Source organism: Manacus vitellinus, unplaced genomic scaffold (assembly GCF_001715985.3).
Source record: "Manacus vitellinus isolate BGI_N305 unplaced genomic scaffold, ASM171598v3 scaffold_14_pilon, whole genome shotgun sequence".
In the NCBI taxonomy this organism is placed as follows: Eukaryota; Metazoa; Chordata; class Aves; order Passeriformes; family Pipridae; genus Manacus; species Manacus vitellinus.
In genome coordinates, this window is record NW_021939063.1 from 6,265,343 (window position 1) to 6,286,421 (window position 21,079).

Genomic DNA, 21,079 nt, shown 5'->3' on the forward strand with positions numbered 1-21,079 from the left:
AGGGAGAAAGGCTGATGAGGCTTAGACTTGGCACTTCGGAGTTCAGAGGATTATTTAGGGGGAGGAAAGGTGCTTTTATGAGTTGGGTGGATTGCAGGAGGGCACATTTTTGGGGCTGGCTGTGCACACTTTCCTGCTTGAGGAAAGCAGGTGTAGAGGACAAATGCCCAGTGAGGAGGCAGCAGCACAATGAGCCTGAAGGATGCTCGGCTGCAGGAGGAAGCTTGCAACCACAGAAGTAGATTTCTCAAATCTGGAAGCTGGGTTTTTAAGCCCAGAAGCTGGCTGCTCAGTGGAAACATTTGGGGAACAGCTGGTATCAGCTATCACTGCTCCTCCTTGTCCACGGGGATGGATTGCATGGCTGTAAATTACTGTCTTGGCAGCAGTCCTGTTCACACCCCATGCCTTGGTAAAATTGTAGGCTGGGAGTGGAAGTTGTGGAGCATCAATCCTGGCTTTATGCCACCTGGGAGTGAAGGCAGTCCTTGGGTACCATTGGGTGAACTTTCTAGGAGCTTTTTTTCTGCCTGAGAAGCTGGTTGTGAGGGACAAGCAAATTTAGATCTAACCCACATGATCTGCACATAGCAGAAATCCAGATACCCCTAGAAGGAAAGAAGGGAAATTAGGACAACAGAAGTTGATGGGCTGAAAACTTAATTAACATGTTGAAAAACTTGACCTAAACTCAGGCTCTTTCCCTTTCTCTTTTCCTTTGTCACTATGGGTTTGGTTTTTGATTTTTAATATTACTGCTCAGAGTAAGTTTTGCTCAGAAATTAGGAATAAATTATATCAGCTAAATGTCAGGCTAATGTGTTAATTCTGTTGCAACACAGTGGAAAAACGATATAACAGAATTCCCCCCATGTACCTTCCTCTGGTTTACTTTGGGGCTCAGCTAATAATTTTGCAACCTTGTAGTTTCGAGTAACCAAATGAACAACTCAAAAGTTTTCTCTTTATTGCATTCATCTGCTGTGATAGGATGGGGAGCAGCTCCTTGTGATGCACTTGGAATAACACATCTGCTGCTGTGTTATTCTGTGCTCTGTTACATCCCAGACCCTTCCCTTGCTTTCTGTGGCAAACAAGCAGCAGAATGACAAATAAAGCCATGGTTGCCTTTGTCAGCTCCAGCTCCTTGTGCTGCAGGCTAGATGAAATACCCACATAATCATGATACTATCCCATATTTATTTAAAAATATTAAACTATTTATAATGGAGAGGTCATCAGCATGCAGCATTCATTAGCAAGGGCTCCAGGGAAGAGACGGCAGTGAGCAAAAAAACACAAACACACTCTACACAAAAGCAGCAAAGAAGCATCCTTTGGAAATGTCAGTGCTGAGAAGCAATTAAAACCAGGAAAAGTTAAAATACAGGGAATTTCAATAGTCTGAGTACAGCAGCAGCCAGCCCTGGCTGTCAGGGAAGTCATGGTGGGATTCCCATGGATGCAAGGATAGATGATAAGGTCTGTGCTGCACAGTGAAATGTAAATGGATTTTCTTTATGAAAAGAAGGATTAAATTGCTGCTTGTGTAGAAAACCAACAGTGATGTAGGCAGGCAGCAGGTCGGGGAGGGAGGGAGGGCTGGGTTCATGCAAGGGTTGTAGGATGCTGAGCTTCTCTCTGAACTGTGGGGTGGCTGCCAAGATGCACACAGGTGAGTGTGAGGTTTCTGCCAGGAACAGGCTGGAAAACATCACTTGAGGGGAAGAGGCTGCTCTGAAAGACGTGGTGTGAGTCCAGCATTGGCTCAGGCTGCTCAGAATTGGCCATTTCACCTTGCAAGGTGCTTCTGGGCATCGCAGGGTGAGTGAGTGTTAGAGTGAAGTGATAAAAGGAGAGATAAAAGGGGGGGGGTGCTCTCTTGTGGAATTGTTTCTGAACAAACAGGAATTTGTCCAGTAACTCCATTTGAAGTTACTTCATGCTATTATAGCAGTGGTTTTATAGCTCTTAGTCCCCTTCATCTCCCGTTGGAATCTGTTCAGAAGGACTGTTACACCTTGTGCCATCATGTCCCTGCTGACTTTGCATGCAGGGAAATGCTGCTGTGGTCCTGAAGCTCACAATTAGGATAATGAACTAAAAGAGGTCAGAAGAGATAAAATATTCATCTTTGGCTTGCCATGCCCTTTCAGAAATTAATTTACATTGGGCAGTTATGTGGTACTTCTCTTTTTATATTTCCTTTTCTCATTCTTTTTTAAAATAGACATGGATCACATCCAAAACCCAAAGTACTCATATGGGCTTTGGAGCTGTCCCTAGCTCTTTATACTTCCCATTTTCTAGGCTGCCCTCTGAAAATGTTTTTAGAGGTTTCTCACTCCAACTTTTCCCTTACCTGCCCACAGGATTTTAATCTTTTTAGTGACAACAGAGTTGCATCCGGTGCAAAGTGGCCAAAAAACCCACCAAGAACTATACTTCCTTTCCTTCTCCACCCCAGGGTCTCTCCCTTTCCTGGTTTCTGCCTTTGTTCTTTCTCCCCTCCTGCCCTGAAATTCCACTAAAAATTTCCCAGCTTTTAGCAGTCCCTGCAGCCACAGAAGGAATGATCCTTAATTCTCAATTTCCATTCGACTGCTGGGCTCAGGGCATTTTATTTCAGTGCAGAATTATACAGAAATTCCTACCGGGACTTTTCACATCCATATTTCCTTGTAGCACTGCTGCTGAATCATCTAGGAACTGAAACTTGCTTGGCTGGAGAGCAATGGGTTTTTCTAAATTATCAACACGCTGAAGTTGGCCCTGGCCCAAGACAAGCCTTCTACTTTGCTAATACGCCTTCAGTCTAATCCCCGTCACACTGAGGAGGATGAAGATGACTCATCTCCAGCCGGTGAGGCTGGACGTTGGACCTAGTGACACACATGGGAGGTGGAAACTGGGAACATACAGGCCAGGAGTGGATCTGTAGCCAACACAGAAGGGCAGAGACACCTCTGCTGGCTCAGATGTTGTCTCCAAATAGTCACCGGGGAGAAACAACTCCCAAGAGCAAGTAATTCACTACAGGAGCTCTGATGGGCTTCTTTTCCCCAGTTCTGGTTCTCTGCTGGGCAGTGGACTGTGTCTGTCATTGTACAACATAATCCAGTTTCCATGGATCTGGATCTTCAACTAAAAGCTCATTTGATGCAAGTCAGGAGTGTTAAGACTTTATTCTACAGCAGTAAAAAAGAAACGAGCCTGGCAGTAAAAGGGTGTTGAGGGATGTGTGGAGATATGGTGTCCATCCGTACGTGGTGCTGCGTGGACGGATTTATGGCACGGGGTTTTGCGCAGTGGTCTTGGGATTGTGGAAAGCCTCCATGATGTCATGCTGAGAGCTGGGAGCTGAGCCGTTCCTGCTGTGTGATGGGAGCAATATCCTGATTTATCCCCGCTGCGGTGGCTGCCTGTGACAGGTCTGGCAAGCGGCTGTCGGCAGAACCATGCAGTGGATGCCGTGACCTCTGTGGGCAGAGCAGGAAGGTGGAGCTGCTTCCTCTTCGAGCCTGCCTGCCAGGGACATGATTCAGATTTTACAGCTAATTGACTGCACTGATCTTGCTGCCAGAAAGGGATAATATTCAATGAGTCGCTTGTCTTTCAATAGCTGCTGTCCAAAACCCTGCATGCACCTTATAAAACCAGTCTTGTGACTTGGCTGACTGGTTGCTCAGAGGCACAGGCTCTCCCATGATCCCCCTTTTTTATCTTACCTGCTCCTTTGTGCCCTGCAAGCAGTCCCTCACTTGGGAGGAGGTGGTGGCTGTGTGCTGCATGACCTAAACACAGGATTTGATGTGATTGCCTCATATCTTTCTGGTTCTGATTAAAGCCTCCCTCTACAGAGGCTAATGAGCCTGGTGGAAATTAATGCCATCAGCCCCTGGTAGCAGGAGGAGCTTGACTCAAAGCTGACCAAAACTCACTGGAGGCACCGGCTTGAAGCCCCATCAGCCCACAGTCCTGTTGTGCCGAGGGCTGTGTATTTTTGTGGACAGCCCTGAGCTTGCAGCTTAAGGGCATGATGAGATAAGAAACCCATGGGGCAGATGAAAAACCATCAGCCCGTCCATCAATTTCCAGGAAGGAAATTCAGGAAACTTGTAAGTACCACCCCAAGGAGGCCGGCATGTGCCACAAGGACAGGCTGGTGGTCGTGCAACCCCCAGTGCTGCTGCTGGCTTCTTGGCCTGCTCATCTGCCACCCAACTGGAGTTCATTTGTTAACACTTCTTCCCGAAGCTGGCTCCCAGCAGAGCACCACTGAGCTGGCTTTCATCTCTGCACCGTGCTGGAGAGCAGTGCCAGGCTGGAGCATGGACGACCAAAGATCCGACAGCCCCAGGATCTGGCCCATCATTCTTTCGTGATGATGCTTGGAAAACATAGAGCAAACAATGCTGTAGGAATAACTTAGCCCACATGCACTATACAAGAGCTGTTCCCATGCTGTTTGCTCAGTCCCTGACTAATTTAGCACACAGGATGGGCTGGCAGATTATGCAGCGAGACAGGCTAATTCGGGCCTGCGGTTCATGTGAAAGAATGAGGAGACAGGCTGGGAGACAATGAGGGCTAATATTAGGACACCAGGCAGGGAGTCAGGAATCCTAATCCTGACTGCCACTGACCTGCTCCCAGGCCCCAAATCCCTCTTTGGAGCTGCTTGGAGAAAAGGAGCATCTCCCTTTATGTTTGGCTGAGTTAGCCCTGGGAGCCGTTTGTCCCAGCCAAGGCTTCTGGCTGTTGTTCTATATAAATAGTAATGATGACCATAATCTTTCCATAGGGGGCATGGCAGGGGTAGTGCCTCATATCAAAGCTGTTGCTTTTGTTGGACCAAGCTCATACATTCAGTAGATGCTGCTTTAGCATAAAGATGCTCTTGTGGGACCAGCAAGTGGTGAGTTAATCGGGGATGTCTCTGAGAAGATACAGCATCAGACATCGCCATGAATTCTTCTGCTTCAGTGCTTCAAAAAGCAAGATGGGGTTTGTATATCTTCCAAATCACTGAGTGGTATCTCGTGGTGTGTTAATTGGCTGTGCTTCTGAGAATATTTGTGTGTATGCTCAGCCTTACACATGTGGCTTGTCTGATGCCTGTAAATTACTCTCATGAGCAAAGGAAAGCCAGGCCCCAGCTGGCTGCAGGATCGGGGCTGTGCTGTCTGTTGCTGCCTTGTCTGTCGTGCCTTTTGCCAGAATTATAATTATGACCCAGAGAGGGACCTCCCAGCTACTCCTCGCTGTGAAGGAAGAGCATATCCATACTGCTCCTTGTCCCATAATCGTGCCTTACTGTTACCTTTTTATTTATTTCTTTTAATCTCTTTGAGGGTACTTGGGTAAATTTTTGTGAGGAGGAAATCAATTCTCTGCTGTAGAAATCTTTCCTCAACTCAGGGTTTTTATGACAGAAAGGGGAATTTTTGCTCTTTATTCTGTGTACAGAATTTCTATTGATATGCTGTGCATTGATTCTTCACTTTTGAGAAAAAATAACCCTTCGAAGTGGAGCTGGTGGACAAGATACTGCACTGATACAACCCCATGTGCCAGTTAGTTTTGGGAGGCTGAGCCTTTGTGGCTAGTTTTATTTTCAAGCCAAATCAAGGGATTGACACCTTTAATTATCTCCACTCAAGCTATTTGAACCAGACTGTGCTGAGGGGAGAGGTGGGTTATTCTGAGCTTTTACTTCCTGCTTTTTTTCCCATATTTAAGCCATTAGACTTGAATACACATCCATCACAAGGGACTATCAACTTACTCAGCATGCAGCATCTTTGAAAGCTTCAGACTTTGCCTCTTCTTTATGGCACCATAAAGACTTACAGCAGAAGTCTTTCCCGATTTAGCTGTCTCTTACCAGTTTTCAGGGGGAAAGAATAGCGGGTTTTGTGTTGAAGATACATAGAGAAAATAGAGAAGATATAAAGAGAACGGGATGGAGAGGTGGTACATAGGAAGCAGGGGAAGAACAGGGAATAGCATCTTCACTAGTAGAGCTGGTGGTGGAGTTTGAGGATGTGATGAGGCTCTCTGTATATCCAAAGAGGGAACAAAGAGGGTAAAAAAGGAGGAGAGAATGAGCCGCTTGAGCTGAAGTGAGTTTGGGTGAGAGCTGGTGCCTTGGGCAGTTGTGTTGAGCTCTTGCAGCACAAATCAGACTGAGCCCTTTTCTTTTCAAGCAGCAGAAGCAGAAAGGGGTAGGTTTATCAGCAGAGACAGGTGAATTGGGATAGCTTATCTCAGTAGGACAGAGTGTCTACTGAAAACTCTCTGGTAACTCATGTGGAGCCATTAAAATAGCAAAGAAAAATTCCTAGAGAAGAGTGACTTACAATCTACCAGACTAGGAGGAGGAATTAGCTCCTTTTATAACTAGATCACAATCAAGAAAGACCAGGAAAAATCAAAATTTTTCTTTTCTTTTTTTTTTTTTTTTTTTTTAATTTTGGAAATGCTCCTCTGTGTACCAGAGACCTGCACTCCAATAAAACCTGCCCAAAATGGACACTTCGTTGAGGTTTCCTTCAGATTTCTTTTAGAAAGTTGAAACGGTGGCAGGCTCAGCTTCCTTTGCAAAGCCGATCCGATCCTTACTCTAACCAACAGGCTTTGCCCCCCCTGCTCCTGACTTCCTGGGAGTTTTCCAAGGCTGGGAGCAGCCTGGCTCCCTCCTTTGCCAAAGAGCCACACCCACAGCAATCATATCCTGCTACAGAACGGCTTCTGCAGGGAAGATATGTCTGAAGGAAACTAATAAACTTGGGAGCACAAGTGATAATGAAAGTTAATGAAATCTACAATTTGTGTTGGATTTTTTAGAATCTTGCTTTTTAAAATGGCTGTTGGACACCCCAAGGCCAGTATTCCTGGGGGGCATCCCCACTCCCAGGTGGTCACTCTGAGCCCTTGTGCTTCCACCCAATAAGCTCAGCAACATCCCAACATACTCAGTCTGTTGTGTGTTATTTAAGCCATAGGATATGACAGAGCTTGTTTTATGGAGTCATTAATTTATGCTGTGGGTGACTTTAACCACCCAAGAAGTATATTAATGGCCCTATAAAATACACCCCAGAGTGTCTTAATATGGTTATGAGATTGATCTTCAGCTTTATATTCCACTATGTGTGATATTATTGAAATAAATTGTAGAGGAAGGGGACATGGGATCCCAGTAAAGGGCGAGTTTCCTTTTCCTTCCAAGGAGCCTGAGATCAATGATTCACTGTGAGCCATCCATTGGGTGGGACTGCAGCCCCCCTGCTGCAGGAATCTGGAGATGTCCCATACAAGGTGTTACCTTTTGGAATGGAGCTTGCTGGCTCAGCTCTGGCACCAACCTTGGGCAGTATCTGTCTGTGCTGGCTGGTCAGTAACTTTAACCAGAGCTGCTTTTATCCTGATACTTGGAAGGTTTCCTGTAAATACAGGGCTTGCCCAGCACCTGGACTTGGGTCATCTGTTGAAATGTTTGCCAGAGTCAGGACTCAGAGCAGCATCAGCCCATCCCCTCCTTGCTACCAGAGAACAGCACCAGCTTGTTGAGGAATCCTGACTCCTACACAGGAAATTCTTCTCTGATAAAAGTTTGGTTGGATTATTATAAAAAACAATTCTTGTTTGGGAAATAACAGCAATGCATGGCTTTCCTGCTGACAGATTGTGGTAGCATGAGTGTACCAACAGGAAACTTCAATGTCTGAAATACTGGATCTTGTTTAAAGTCTTTTTTCTCTCTTTTCTCCCAGCATTCATGTGCTCAGGCTTTCAAAGTCTTGAGGCCTGTGATGTCAAAGCACTGGTGTTTAGCTGGAAATTAAGAATAAATTCTGGTGTATTAAATAATCTGTACTTTTCTGTAGCCTTAATCATTATTATCTTTTTTTATGCTCTCTGGTGGGAGTGTATGGCTCTAAACTGCCACAAACTCACAGCATTCTTAGTGACTAGACATAGTTTCTCATCCCAAAACCAAATAAAACTGTGGTTTTCTCAAGATTTAGTAGGAAATCTGAGAGAATGATTTGATGCTTGGGGGAGCTTTGACCCATTTTAGAATCCAGGGCACAGCATGAGATTTCAGAGATGTTTATGAAACCAAGACCATGGGTCAATATCCTATTTGAAAGAACTCTTTGAGCTGTTGTATGTTTGCAGCAGGGCCCAAAGCATGCAGAGCACCTTTTGAAGGAGAAAAGAAAGCACCAACCTGCTCACCCTGACAGATTAGACTACCAACAGATGGGCTACCAAACCATAGTGACTGTAGACAAAAGAATGAGAGAATTGGGCTCTGCTTAAGGGTCTGAGCCAGCCCAAATCAGTTTTTATAGCACTGTCATGGCTTGTGAGCAGGTAAAGAGCACGCAGATCTACATGAGATGAGGCTGGACCACCTGCTGCAGGTGAGGTAGGATGGCTGCAGTGAGCCTTCCTTAAATATGGAATATGTCTGAGCTTCTCCCTGCCCTGTGTTAATGTTCAGTTGTTCCCTAGGTAGGTGCCCTGTGAAGTCTCTTTAACTAATGTTTATAAAGCACTTAGAGACCCTTGCAAAAAGGAAAGTATCATTATTAAAACTGCAGTTGTTAGAGATGAAGACAGGCTGCTAATCATTAAATCAGTTCCCTGCAAAGGCAGGACCACTGTCCCCTGTGAGAGAGGCTACGCTGTGCAGGTGAAATGCAATGACAGGTTTATATGGTGTAATAACCTGATTATCTGTTGGGCTGGTGTCAGGGACCCTTCTGGGCAGGAGCAGTCCTACCATGGGTCACAGGCTCAGTGCTGTTAAAGGCTGACCAAGGGCTTCCTTTAATAGAGGTGACTGGAGCAGCTGTGTCCTGAAATCATCAGCAGCAAGGTGCTGGGCAGTCACAGGGTCAAAAATTAGGACAACAAAAAACTTAGGCTATATTTGCACTCTTATGGGTGGTGCCAGCTTCCAGGATCTTGGGCTATCCAGATTGATCAACTGGTCCTTACTGGATGCTAGTAGGAGATAAAATGGCAGGAAGCCGGCCCCGGAGAAAAACTGAGGGGAAAATCTGAAAATCAAGAGAAAGCTCTGGCTGAAGTTTGCTGGTTTTGTTAATTACCAACAAGAACAATTTTGGGAACACAGTGGCCCAGACACGAGTACAGTGTTAGGATTACGACGGGAACAGCTCACACTTTCATTAGCGTTGCAGTGTTTGTAAGCAAACTGAAAAGGGCCCTTGGAAATCTGTCGTCTCATAAATCTTACTAGCAAAACTGCTTTTCTAAATAGTGTTTTTCAAAAAATTTTTCCATGAGGCATTGAGTAGTTCTGTAAGATCTATTCAGGGCAGCCACAGCTCATGTGATGCTCACATGGATCCCAGATGATTTTTAGCTTAGCAGGGCTGTCACATAACACATCCCGCAAAATGATGGTGATGAAAATACGTCACACCCAGCTCTGGGCTGTGAACAAGAGTCTCCTTGCGCTGTGAGCTCACACGTGTGACACAACTATCAGCCAGCACACAGCTGAGAGAGAAACCCTTCCCCACAAGCCGTGCTGCTGCTCTGCAGGATTCACAGACCTCCTGAGCATTTATTGCCCAGGGGATTCAGCCTGATGACCGATCCAGTCTTTATTGGTGAAGGAGCAGTAAAAAGCGTGCTGTCATCCTAAAAGTGACAAATTGGGTAACTGGTTACTGAGCCAGCAAAAGCAGATGTGAGCCAGTTATTGCTGCTCAAACATAAGGGATCAGCACAGCTTTAAGCATGAAAATGAAGTATTAAAGTTCCAAATGGAAAGAAACCTCTTAGATGGAAGCAAACAAGGGCTAGACACAGCAGGTGCTTTGAATTTCTTGAGTCCACTTCTACCCAAGAAGGCAGGCTGTGCCCCCTCCTTGGAAGGACTTTCCTGAGCACTGGCAATCCCATCTGCTTCCCATGGAGACCTGGACAGAGGTGCCTAAGGCATAGGGGATGGAGCTGACTCACTGCTGTGCTATGTGACATTGGACAAAGCCTTCCATTCCTTTGCCTGAAGGTGGCTGTGCCACTCGGGCCAGAGACCGCGGCTTCTGCAACTGCAGTGGTGGGACTTTTATGAAATAGGCAGATGAGACACTGCAGCTGGGGAAAGGAGTGAGACTGCAGGGTGCGAGGGAAGGACAGACTTCCCTGCTTCGTCCAGGACGGGTGTAAGGGCGGGGAAAGCATCCCTGTCACCTCTCTCAGGTCTGTGAGCTAAGCCTGGCTGATAGTTGGGCCAGCATTGTGTTAGTCTGAGCTCCCTCCCCAGCTACTGCACACGGGCTCCCCGAGCCTGCCGGCTCTCCTGCATCGCGGATCATCGCGGTACACGCTTGGCTGGAAGGAAGTGAGACGAGAGAGCGACGCGGACAGCAGCGAGACTCTGCGGGCTGCAGCGGCTGAGCGCGAGTTATGGCAGCGCAGGGAGCCGGACCAGGCTCTTTGTTTCCCTGTGTCACTTCTCAGTCCCCATTAGCAGCAAAATAGGGCACGCACACATCTGACAACTGAATTCCTTGCTGGAAGGGGTTCGGTCATGCATAAGACTGCTCAAAATGAGGCCTGGCTTTCAGGTTTGGAAGCATGGAGCATGACCTGGAAGGGACAGCTGGTACGTGCACGCTTACTTATTTTCCCCTTTTAGAGTTTTGCACCAGTTCTGCATAACTTTGAAGAGTTGCGGCCAAGGTCAAACAAATGGATGCCTGTCCCCTTCCCAGCAGACAGACCTCGCTGTCCATCTGTCCAGCTTCTTAACAATCACTCGGGGAAGGGAAAATTTGAGAACGTTATTGATGTCTCAAATTCAAGCACTCAATCAAAAAGCGGAGAACTCGGAGCAGGAGCGCGACTTTCACTCAAGCCTTGTGCAAGCACTTTGATACCATTTTAATGACGGGCTTGTGCAAGTTTTTCCTCGGGACTTGGACTTTGTGTCCTCTCACGTAACAACCACCTGGAAAGCGCAGGTGAGAAGAGATTGCAGAGGTTTGCGGCTGGGAAAAAAATCCTAGAAATCCTACCGGGAAAGTAAAGGACTGTCAGAAGTCAGTTCTCCTTTAGAACACGAGCATCTCCGGGGGAGTAATACCCGGAGCAGAGTAGCCGCGCCCCCGGCGCCTCTCGCAGAGGGGGTTCTCCCTGCCGGGGGGGTTCACTCTCGGCAACCGCCCCGGGGGGACGCCCCCCCCCCCGGCACGGACTATTTCCGTCGGGAAAGGTTGGTCGGTGGTGCGGGGAGGAGGCGTCCGGCCGGCCGTGCCGGGGGCGGGAGCGGGCGGGGGCCGGCCGAGTGCCGGGCCGGGCCGTGGCCAGGGCGCCTGCGCTTGGCGGCGACGAGTCGCGGCGGGAGACGGAACGGACCGAACTGGAACAAAACAAAGCGGCGCTTTCTTTGTATCAGCCCCCAACCTCCCCAAAAGGGCGCCGCGCCCGCGGAGAGAGGAGGAGGCGGCGACACACAACGCGCGGCTGCGGATTTTGCATTTTCTTTCTTTCTTATTTTTTTTTTTTTCTCCGGGCGCTTTTTAATTTTTATTTTTTTTTTTAAATTTTAATTGATATTTATTTATAAGAGGGGAAGACAGGGGCGGGCGGGAGGCGATGGCCTAAGCGGGGCGGACGGGTCCGCGCCTCCCCCCCCCCCCCCGTCCCCACCCGTCCCCGCAACCTGCCGGAGCGCGCAACGCGCGGGCGCGAGAGAGGGTCCGCGCAGCGCCATGTCGCGGATCGGTGCAGGATAGAAGCACAACCACTGGTCCAAGCCGGGTGGCGGCAGTGCGCGCTGCCGCGGCCCGGCGGACAGCTGGGCTTCACGCTGCTCGGGCGGCGCGGAGCACGGCGAGTTCCCGCACGCGGGCGCGGACGGGCGGCGGGGACGGCGAAGGCGGCGCTGAGCGAGGGGGATGCTGCTGCTGGAGGTTGCAGGGGGTCCGCGTCTCGGGGCTGCCGCGCTACGACGTGCTGGAGGTGATCCGGAGCTGCAAGGACCCCATCGTGGTGAAAGCCGTCCGACAAGGTGCGAGGGGGCCGCGGGGAGACGGGGCGGGACGGGGGGATCCGCTCGGCGCTGCCCGTGGGTGTGCCGGGCCGCTGCTGCGGTTTTGGTGGCCAGGGGCGAGTGCGGTCCAGCATCAGCCCTCCGGGACAGCGCAGGGCCCCGGCAGAGTCGCGCAGCGCGGGTTTGAGTGCACCCACCCGCGTGCGCACCTTTTGCGAGGGCACTGATGCTCAGGCATCATCGTCCCGATGATGACGATGATGAAGCTCATCGTCCTGAGCCCGTCTGCAGCCGCCCCGCAGTTCCCTGCCCTGCGTTAAGCGCAGTGAGCAATTGCGTGAGACTTTCCCAAAGGAGCCGTCAGCGCTCCCTGTGGGGCACCCACGCGTGTCGGGGGAAGCCCTGTGTCCAGCTGACCTCTGGAGAGGCTGAGGATACTCCACATCTGGGGGAATGTGGCAGAAATCCTCTCCTCTAGCAGCTGAGCATCCTTTGGAACTGCTCGGTGATGACTGGAGTCTTGTTCAGAAAGTGCAGCGTGTGTTTGCCTGCTGCCGGCGTGGGAAGGAAAAGCTTGGACCCTCCTGCATCTTCCCTCCCTGGCTGAAAGACAGCTCAGGTTTCCCTTTCCCCCCCGCCCCCGATTTGCCCTGGTGGGCTGGTGAGGGCACAACCGTGCTGCCCTGCAGTGCACAGGTGAAGGCATGCACAGGTAGCTCTCCGATTTGGCTGGGGAAGAGGATAAGGAAGAGTCCTCCCATGCTGGATTAAAAAAAAGCCACCTCACATCCCTGTACACTCAAGAGTCGCTCAACAGGTTAGCTGACAGGCTTGGCTAATGGGCTTGTGATTTCCAGGGCAGGATTTGAGTTTAGTGCCAGGAAACTTGGTGCTGCTGAAGCCACCGAGGCTGGTTGGATGGGCAGGATGAGCAGGACTGCAGTCGGACACCGGGAGCTGTGTGAGGCAAAGGAGCATCCCGAGGTCAGCTCCAAGTGGAGGAAGGAAGGGAAGTTTTCTTTGTGTCGCCCAAGAGATTCCTTAGGGGAAAGTTTGTCATCCACACGTTTGCATCCCAAAGTTGGAGTTTTTGCTGCAGCTTTTGGTCTGAGGTTTTTTTTTTTTCTTCTGTGCTTGGTTCAACCCAGCTGGTCACTGCAGACAAAATTTATGGCCAGCTGGCAAGACTGTCACCTGAAGTCTTGTCCTTGGGCTCACTGATGAGCTGAAGGACTGCAGGCACTTGTTTCACAGCCATCCTTCAAACCTCCAGTGCCAGAGCAGATCGCAGTGCTGGGGTGTCTGAGAGGAACTGAGCTGTGGCTGTGCAGGCCCCCTCTGCCACCTGCCCCAGAGCTGATCTACCAAAGCACAGCTATTATTTATTCCTTTCCAAGACTCAGTAGAAATATTCCAGCAAACAGTGTCAAACTCCCAACAAAAACAGTTTTCTTTAGGCAAATGTGTATTTTCCCTGCTGCGTTCCCTCTGCTTCACTGAGAAGTGGGAAGGGAAACTGAGCCTGCTGTTTTCCCTGCCCAGGCGGGAGGGGGAGAAAAGCATGAAGAAAAGTATGAGGAAATTAGGCAGAGTTGTTTTTTTTTTTTTTACATGCTGATTGTTTTAGCAGAAGTGTTAAAATAAAGCTTGTGGTGTTGCAATGTGATCGGTGTTGGTGGATGAAGGAAGGTGCATAAAAAAAGCCCTTCCCAACCAAGCAATTTGTGATCAAACTTTTTGTTATTTTGGAAACACGAGTTAATGTAAATAAAAACATGTCCTGGGAATATACTGCAAATGACAGAATGTGGTGGTAAATGTGTCTCAGCTCCAGGATATGATCAAAAGAAGGGACAGAGAGCTGAGTTTTAGCGTATTGGTTGTGTTTACCTGAAAAACCCTGCTGGAAGTCAGGGCAGGCACTTGAACCTTGTATCATTGTCATCTAGAGCCAAGAACCAAGCACCTGGTAGGATTGTAGTTTCCTTTCTTTTTTGTTTTTTTCTTTTTCTTTCCACATATTTTTTTTGGTGCTTTATCAGCCAAGAATGTAGAATAGAAATAAATATTTGGGTTTTTTTAAATCATTAAATATTTTTGTGGTCTGGAAAGCAGTTCCTGTCGAGGATAGCCTGGCATCTGAGTGCTGCTCTGTGCAGAGCAGGAGTTTTCCTCGTGGATCAGGATCATAAGAGTAAAAAAAGAGAGTATTTTAATTAAAATGCATTAGTTCTGTGTTGATTAAAAATCTCATTATGGGGATAGCAACTGTCATTCAATAGGAAGTGTGTGGCACTAGAGCAGACAGCAAAGGAGTGTGCAGATAAGATTGTTTTCAACTCTGATTCTCCTCCTCCTCACAGTTCTTAGTGCCTAATTGACTCATGCTCAAGTGCTAGGGTAATATTAACCTGGAAATGTATATGTTTTATTGCTTTGTCTGTTTTGTATGACATTTACAAGGCTGGAAAACGAGGAAATTTACTATAAGTAAGTCAGTCATCTGTAAGCGTGAACAGAGAAAACAACTGTTCTGACCTTGCACTTAGTGAAAGACAAGAGACTGGGATGTGAAATGTAGGTAGAATAGGCTGGGCCTGGGGTTTATCATTAAACCAGGGTTTGTAGACTTACAGGTTCACGTGCAATGGCTTTTCTTGCCTTTGTTAGTGGTATGTTTGAGTAGGTTCCCACAAAAAGGGGGAACCTATATGAATTCTCTTAGTGGGAGTACTGGTATTGAATACTGCTCATATGGGATTTCTTGGTCCTTCACTTACCCCGTTAGAAAGAGTGAAGAAAACCAAATGACTTTAATGAAGCTTTCCCTTTCTTTTCCCAGCATACAACCTTTTTTTGGTATTGTGATTGAGAAAATAACTGTGCCATTACAGTTGCCTGTTTTTGGGCAGAGAGAGGAAGAATCTGCTCCCATGTATCTCAGTAACTTTCAGAACTATCAAATGTGCGAAAAAACCTCAGTTAACATGTAGTGCTTTTATGACTGACTGTTTCCATCTTATATCTGTGCCTAAATTCTGATGAAATTGTCAATTAAGTCCTGTGCAGTTAATAAATGCATAATTATCATTACTTGGTCTGAGAGTATGGAATTAATAGATTGAATTATAGGAGCAGTTGTCACATATTCTTGTGTAAAGCTGGCATTGCCTTAACACAGCGATTTCTTGGCTATATTGTGAAAATTGTATCTTCCTTGAATACACTTCACATTTTTCAATATAGCTCACTTGGATAAACTGAAGCTTAAAACTGATAAATCAGTTATAAAATCAGGCACAGTGTTTCTTCTCATGGATCTTTGTTAACAGAGTCCAGCACAACAGAACAGAAGTTTATTGTGCTGTTTTCCACAATGGAAGAATTAAGGCTGTATGTATAAAAAGTAGACTCTGATTTGTTTGAGACAAGATATTTGGGTTTTCATTCTCCCTCATTGAGAGATGGGCATGTTCAGAGAGATTTCCAGTTTCAGCCTTTTATTCGTTTTACTCTTTGCTTCGATGAGCTGTGCTAAATCATACCAAGCCAGATGCTTGGTATGGGAAACTGTCAAAGTTAATATGTTTGTACACTTATTTTTAAATTTTTTTTTTTTTTTTTTTTAGTTCTCATTTCAGTGCTTTACTTCCCTAAAAAGTCTCAAGATCCCAATGTCTAAATGACCAATTGCTTTGAAACCAGGAGGTGCTGAGAGCAGTTTATGCAATTAATAATTTTTGTAGGACTTTGCAGCTGGGGTGATCCCACAGTAAGGAGGAGTTGAGGGAGTTTGTGGGGTTTTTTTTTAGCCCTGTACAGGGCAAACAGGAGCAGGCGTGATCCCAAACAGAAACAGTCACTGTTTACCCAGCGCTATCAGCTGCATTTGTTTCTTTTCAAACATTAACTTGACCCTAAGATAAATTCTGAAATACAGTGCAGTGACTCAATGCTTCAATGTCAGGCTGGCATCTGCTATACATGAGATGTTAAACTCAGTTATGTATACTAATGTGAACAAAACCAGCTACTTTCAAAAAGTTTGTGTGAGCTGGTATTTGGATCTTTTCCTCTTATTTTCCTGAGAGAGCTTGTGAGATAATTCCTGTTTGGTTTTGGAGGTTTTCTTTTTGTAAAACATTATTCAAAAAAAAAAAAAAGAAAAAAAAAAGAAGGAAAAGTTGATGCATCTGTAAATTCCTGTGTGTTCAGTGGTTTAGCAAACACAGAGAAGCAGAGTGTCACTTTGTAAGTGGTGATGCTGAACATCCCACGCTAAGTGCTGGTGCCTGGCGTTGCTGAGCCCTGCAGTGAGGGCTGGTGCCTGTGTGCTGCCCTGGGATGGAGCTGAGCTTGGGTTTGATGTGCAGGCAGCTGCCTCTGGGCCAGCTAAGGGAGAGGGTGTTTAGAGAGCGAGCTCTTGCTGTTCCCAGTGTACCTCTGCAGTGTCACGCATGAGCTCCAAGAAGTGTTTGCCTTCAGTCTTTGCCTGCTGAGTGCCAGTCACTTGCACGGTGAATTCTGTAAGTCGTTTTTCCATCTGACCCGAATTCTTTCAGGACCCAAGTGGATTTGAAGGGGAGAGAAAGATTTGCCAGCTGAAAACTTGGGTGATGTTCATGCATTTTAGATTTGTAAGGTCTGTTTTCAACTCTAACCTGCTGGGTGACCGTTGGACTAGTCACTACTGAAATGTAAAATAAAAGAAGACAGAGTCTCTTTTTCTCTCACTTTGAACATGCTTTGCTACAAATCAGTAATCTTCTTTCTTTAAAGTAGTACTGCATTTAGTAGTCGTGAAATGTGTATATCTTGTATTAAAATACTGCCATGAGGAAGACCTTATCTTTACTGTGCCTGAATTTACAGTGTAGTACCTGTCAGGATTTAGAAGCTGACCCTGCTTGTGGCAAACCAGTCATCCATCCTCTCTGGTGCCACAAGGTAGCACCCCAGAGATGGATGTTAGAGCCCAAGAGCCACATCTTGGCTGTTATAAAAATTTCCAGGAATTAATACGATCCTTTTAATAGCATGAAATGGGATTATGCTTTCCACAATAAAGTTAATCTTTCCACCCATTGAGATGGGACTCCTGGTTCCCTCTTTATGGCCAGTCAGATCACAGAGCAATTAAATCACAATTATAGTCTAATTATGAACAGTCATTCAACATCATTGCAAAATAAGATGTTAACACCATCCTGCGTGTTGTTCTGTGTTTTTAAGACCGAGTTACAACTCCTGCATGAGTGAATTATTGACCTGCTATCATGAGATTTAAAATTCATCTTCCATGTTAGAAATTTAAGAACTTTTTATAACAGGTTTGAAAGCCAAACCAGCTCACTGCTGTTCCTGGGTTTGGGATTGTCATTTTCCTCTGGTTCAGGTCAGGCTGTGATCGTTCATGCATCTCTTCTGGCTGTTTCTGTATCTCTTTATCTGATGCCTGAGAATTACACTTACTCCTTTGGCAGCCTATGCATGCACAGGGAAACATTTGCCCCAGGGCAGCTACATTAAGGTGTAAAGATATTCAGAGTAGCACTTTTGTGGCTGTGCAGAATTGATGATTTGGGCTCTCACTCATTAGATTTCAGCATGGCTCAGTTTGAAGGTAATGTGGAAGCTGAGAAGATGCTGCTACCTCAAGGGCTTTTTCTGTTGCATTAGCAAGGTCTGGGCTGTGGGCAAGGGTAGGATCCTTGGGACCACTCTTGGGTTTTTTTAAAATAATTGACCAAGTTTTTTATTTACATTCCTTTACTTAACTCCAGACACAAGCTATGCTTACTAGTTATTTCAGGTGTTTGGTGTTTGTTTTTTTTTTACACTTCCTCTGGCTTTGAGTGGAACTCGTAAATCAAGGCATTTGGTTTTGATCTTTCTGTGCTTCGAGTGACTTAAATTTCTTGGTGAAAAGCACAGAGTAGTGGTTCTGTATGAGCAAGTGTCATGACTTTAAAAAGGACTATGAAAAATTTGAGACAAAATGTTAGCTGAAGGCAGGGATCCTTCCTGTGGGCACTCAGTGGTACTCAGAGAGCTGGTACTCAGACCTCTTCATCCTGTCTGAGCTCAGTCCCAATTCCTGGAGCATCAAAATACAGATCCTCCTGGTCCGTATTTCTCCAGAGTTTTTCTGTAGCTCAGCCGTGGACAAGATTTATTTTTGCCTTTTAGAAACTGAGTATGAAGTGACCTTTTTGCACCAAGGGCACAGGGATGGGTCATCCTCCCTGTGATCTGTGAAGATCTTATCCGCTCCCGTTGCCCTGTCACCCGAGGCATCGCTGGCAGGACGGGGAAAAGCATCTCCTCGGCGCTGAGTGACAGCGCTGCTGAGCGTGCAGGACCAGCTCCTGCACAAACATCGTTTCCACCACTATCATCATTTTCTCTGTCTCTGTTGACACTCGATACTTTGTTTTCTCGGTTTGTATTTCAGTCTCGTGCAGCTTGCCTTGGCGTAGCTGTCGTGGCAGTTTGACAGGTAAAGGCTTGGAGCCGGCGGCCCCGAGAGATCCACGGAATCAGTGCGTTTGGTGGTTTAAGTTTGGGGTTTCCTGTGAGTATCTAATGTTGGGAAACAAGCCTGTGCCTGGGATATCATCCAGAATTTGTTATCTACTGATCTGAGGGAGGGCTGTGGAAGAGGCTGCCTGTTTCCAGAGCAGTTTGGCAGCTTTTACATTGGGCTGGTATGTTGGCAGATGGGGACATTTTTTTTTATTACTTTTTTTCCTTTAATTTAATTTTCTGCTTTTCCTTCTGAACCAAATAGGTGGGCCAGCATCTCTCTTGGCCCTGCAGGAGCAGCAAGGCTCAGAGTAACTGGGATATTTTAGTTGAGATCCACCCTTCAGTTTTGGAAGGTCAGACACTCCATCCATCCTCCCTCTTGTGACATATTAAATGGTTTCCAGAGCTATTCTGCTGCTGCAGGCTGGAACGATGGCACCATGCTCTCTGCTAATCCCCAGTCCTGATTCTGGCATCATTTGTGCTGAACTGTTTTGTGTTAGTAATATTATTTAAACCTGCATAAATTCTTCTTCTTTTTTTTTTTCAGCTGCCCCTAGTAGACCTTGGAGAAACAAAATAATTTTTTCTTCAGGTCCTGATGTTTTGGGTTACATTCTTGGCTTTTGGCTAAGAGCAGTTCCAGTTTTTATAGTTGACAGGGCTTGTATCATAACTTTAAAGAAAAATAAGGTTTTTTTAAAATATTTTTTGAATTTCATTGACTGTCCCCTATCAGACTAAACAATAGCGCTTATTACACAGTGTGAAAATAATGCAAAGTGCTCTGTCTTCGTAATGGAACAGGAAATAAAAACAAACAAAGCCTTTGGGATGACTTGCAAAGTGGAACAGATGCCCTCACAATTGCAAGGCATTTGAATAAAGAATCAGTTTTGCATGGTTTGCTAATCCTTCAGTAAAGAGTCCATTGTCTTGGATTATACATCTGTAATTTTGGAACCCTGAAGTCAGTGCCTCAGTACAATTAGGTTGGGAACAGGCTGATTTTTCTTCATATCCTTAATGTCAGTGGCTTGTTCTTTAAGGGGAAAACCTCAGCTCTGGGTTTTTCATTTAGTTATTAACAAAAAGCCTTTGAGAAAGAAGCTGCCTAAAATCCAGCCACTCCCTCAACACAAACAAAGCTGTGCAGATACTGTGTACTTTCAAAAAACCCTAACTTTGATGTTCAACCTGTCTTATTCCAGTGATGCAGATCCTGCATTAAGTGGGTGTTAGTCCAAACTGATGACAGACACAGATGTCTCGGATTTTTTTGGATGCATAAGAGAGAGAGGAGAGTTACCTCCCAAACAGGCTGAACTGGACAGGTGAGGACCTGGGCTGCAGAATAACTGTGAAAAGACTTTTCTTAAAAATAGCAAGGAACATGGCCATCCTCCTGCTTTCCCAAAGATGCAACTAGAACTCCAATTAGCAATTTAAATGGCAGGGATACTGGTGGGTGCTCCTGGGGCTTGGACCTGTAGAGGAGCAATTCTCTGGAGCCTTGTGGGAAGCCAGGGATGATGGCTGGAGGAGAGGTGGAGAGAGATGGGTGGCAGGAGATACATAAATGATACCAAAAGCATTGAGCTGAGGAAGGGTTTTCCTGGTCACTACTGGGTTTGTTACTGAGGCCATCTCTAAAAGTAGAGGCAGCTGAGTCCTTTCTGCAGGACCAGTCAGGAGCATGGCTGTCTTTCCAGCTGATGGCAGACCCCTGTTCCAGAGCAGTTCAGCCCACCCATCTTCTTGTTCTGGGCTTACTAGAGAGCTGGAGAGGGACTTTTTACAAGGGTATGTACTGATAAAACAAGGGGGAATGGCTTTAATCTGAAAGAGGGCAGGGTTAGATTAGATATAAGGAAGAAATTCTTCACTGTGAGGGTGATGAAGCACTGGCACAGGTTGCCCAGGGAAGCTGTAGCTGCCCCATCCCTGGAAGTGTCCAAGGCCAGGCTGGACAGAGCCCTGAGCCACCTGGGCTAGTGGAAGGTGACTGTGCCCACAGCGGGGGGAGTGTTGGAACTGGATGATCCTTATGGTTCCTTAGAACCTGAAGGATTCTGTGACCCTGTGATGCAGCTTTGCTGTTAAATGTCCTGTTAGGATGTGGTGCCTAAACTAACTCCTGCTCCTCCAGGACAACCACACAGCTCCCCTGCACAGTGCAGGGAAGATGGGGGACGTGTAGCACAGCCCCAGGGGAGCTCATCCCCAGGCAGCCAGGGCAGGGAGGAAAAGTCTGCAGTGTGGCTGAATTTGGGGACACTCTTGTCTCCAGGCTGAGTCCCCCCTTTGCAATGCTGGTGCCTGGGGAAGCACTGAGGGACAGGACGCCTGATGGGGCTTTGGCAGCCACCGGTCCAGGACAAGCTTTGTTCTCTCCCTGTCCTGAGGGTGAAATAAAAATTAGTCTGATGCAAAACAAAGAATCATGTCTTTCTCTTTTCCCTGGTATGCGTTTTTCCTTAAACAATGAAGTGACTAATATAGAGT

General features: G+C 46.7%; 1 protein-coding gene across 5 annotated transcripts in view; it reads left to right on the forward strand.

Annotated features, from left to right (window-relative positions):
• The first annotated feature begins 11,960 nt into the window (after positions 1-11,960).
• Positions 11,961-21,079, forward strand: part of MAGI1 (membrane associated guanylate kinase, WW and PDZ domain containing 1) — a 336,329-nt gene continuing 327,210 nt past the window's right edge. For all 5 annotated transcript variants that reach the window (XM_018068395.2, XM_018068398.2, XM_018068397.2 and 2 more), the window contains exon 1: positions 11,961-12,064. The gene's annotated coding sequence lies outside the window, so the exon portion shown is untranslated. The remainder of the gene's footprint in view (positions 12,065-21,079) is intronic.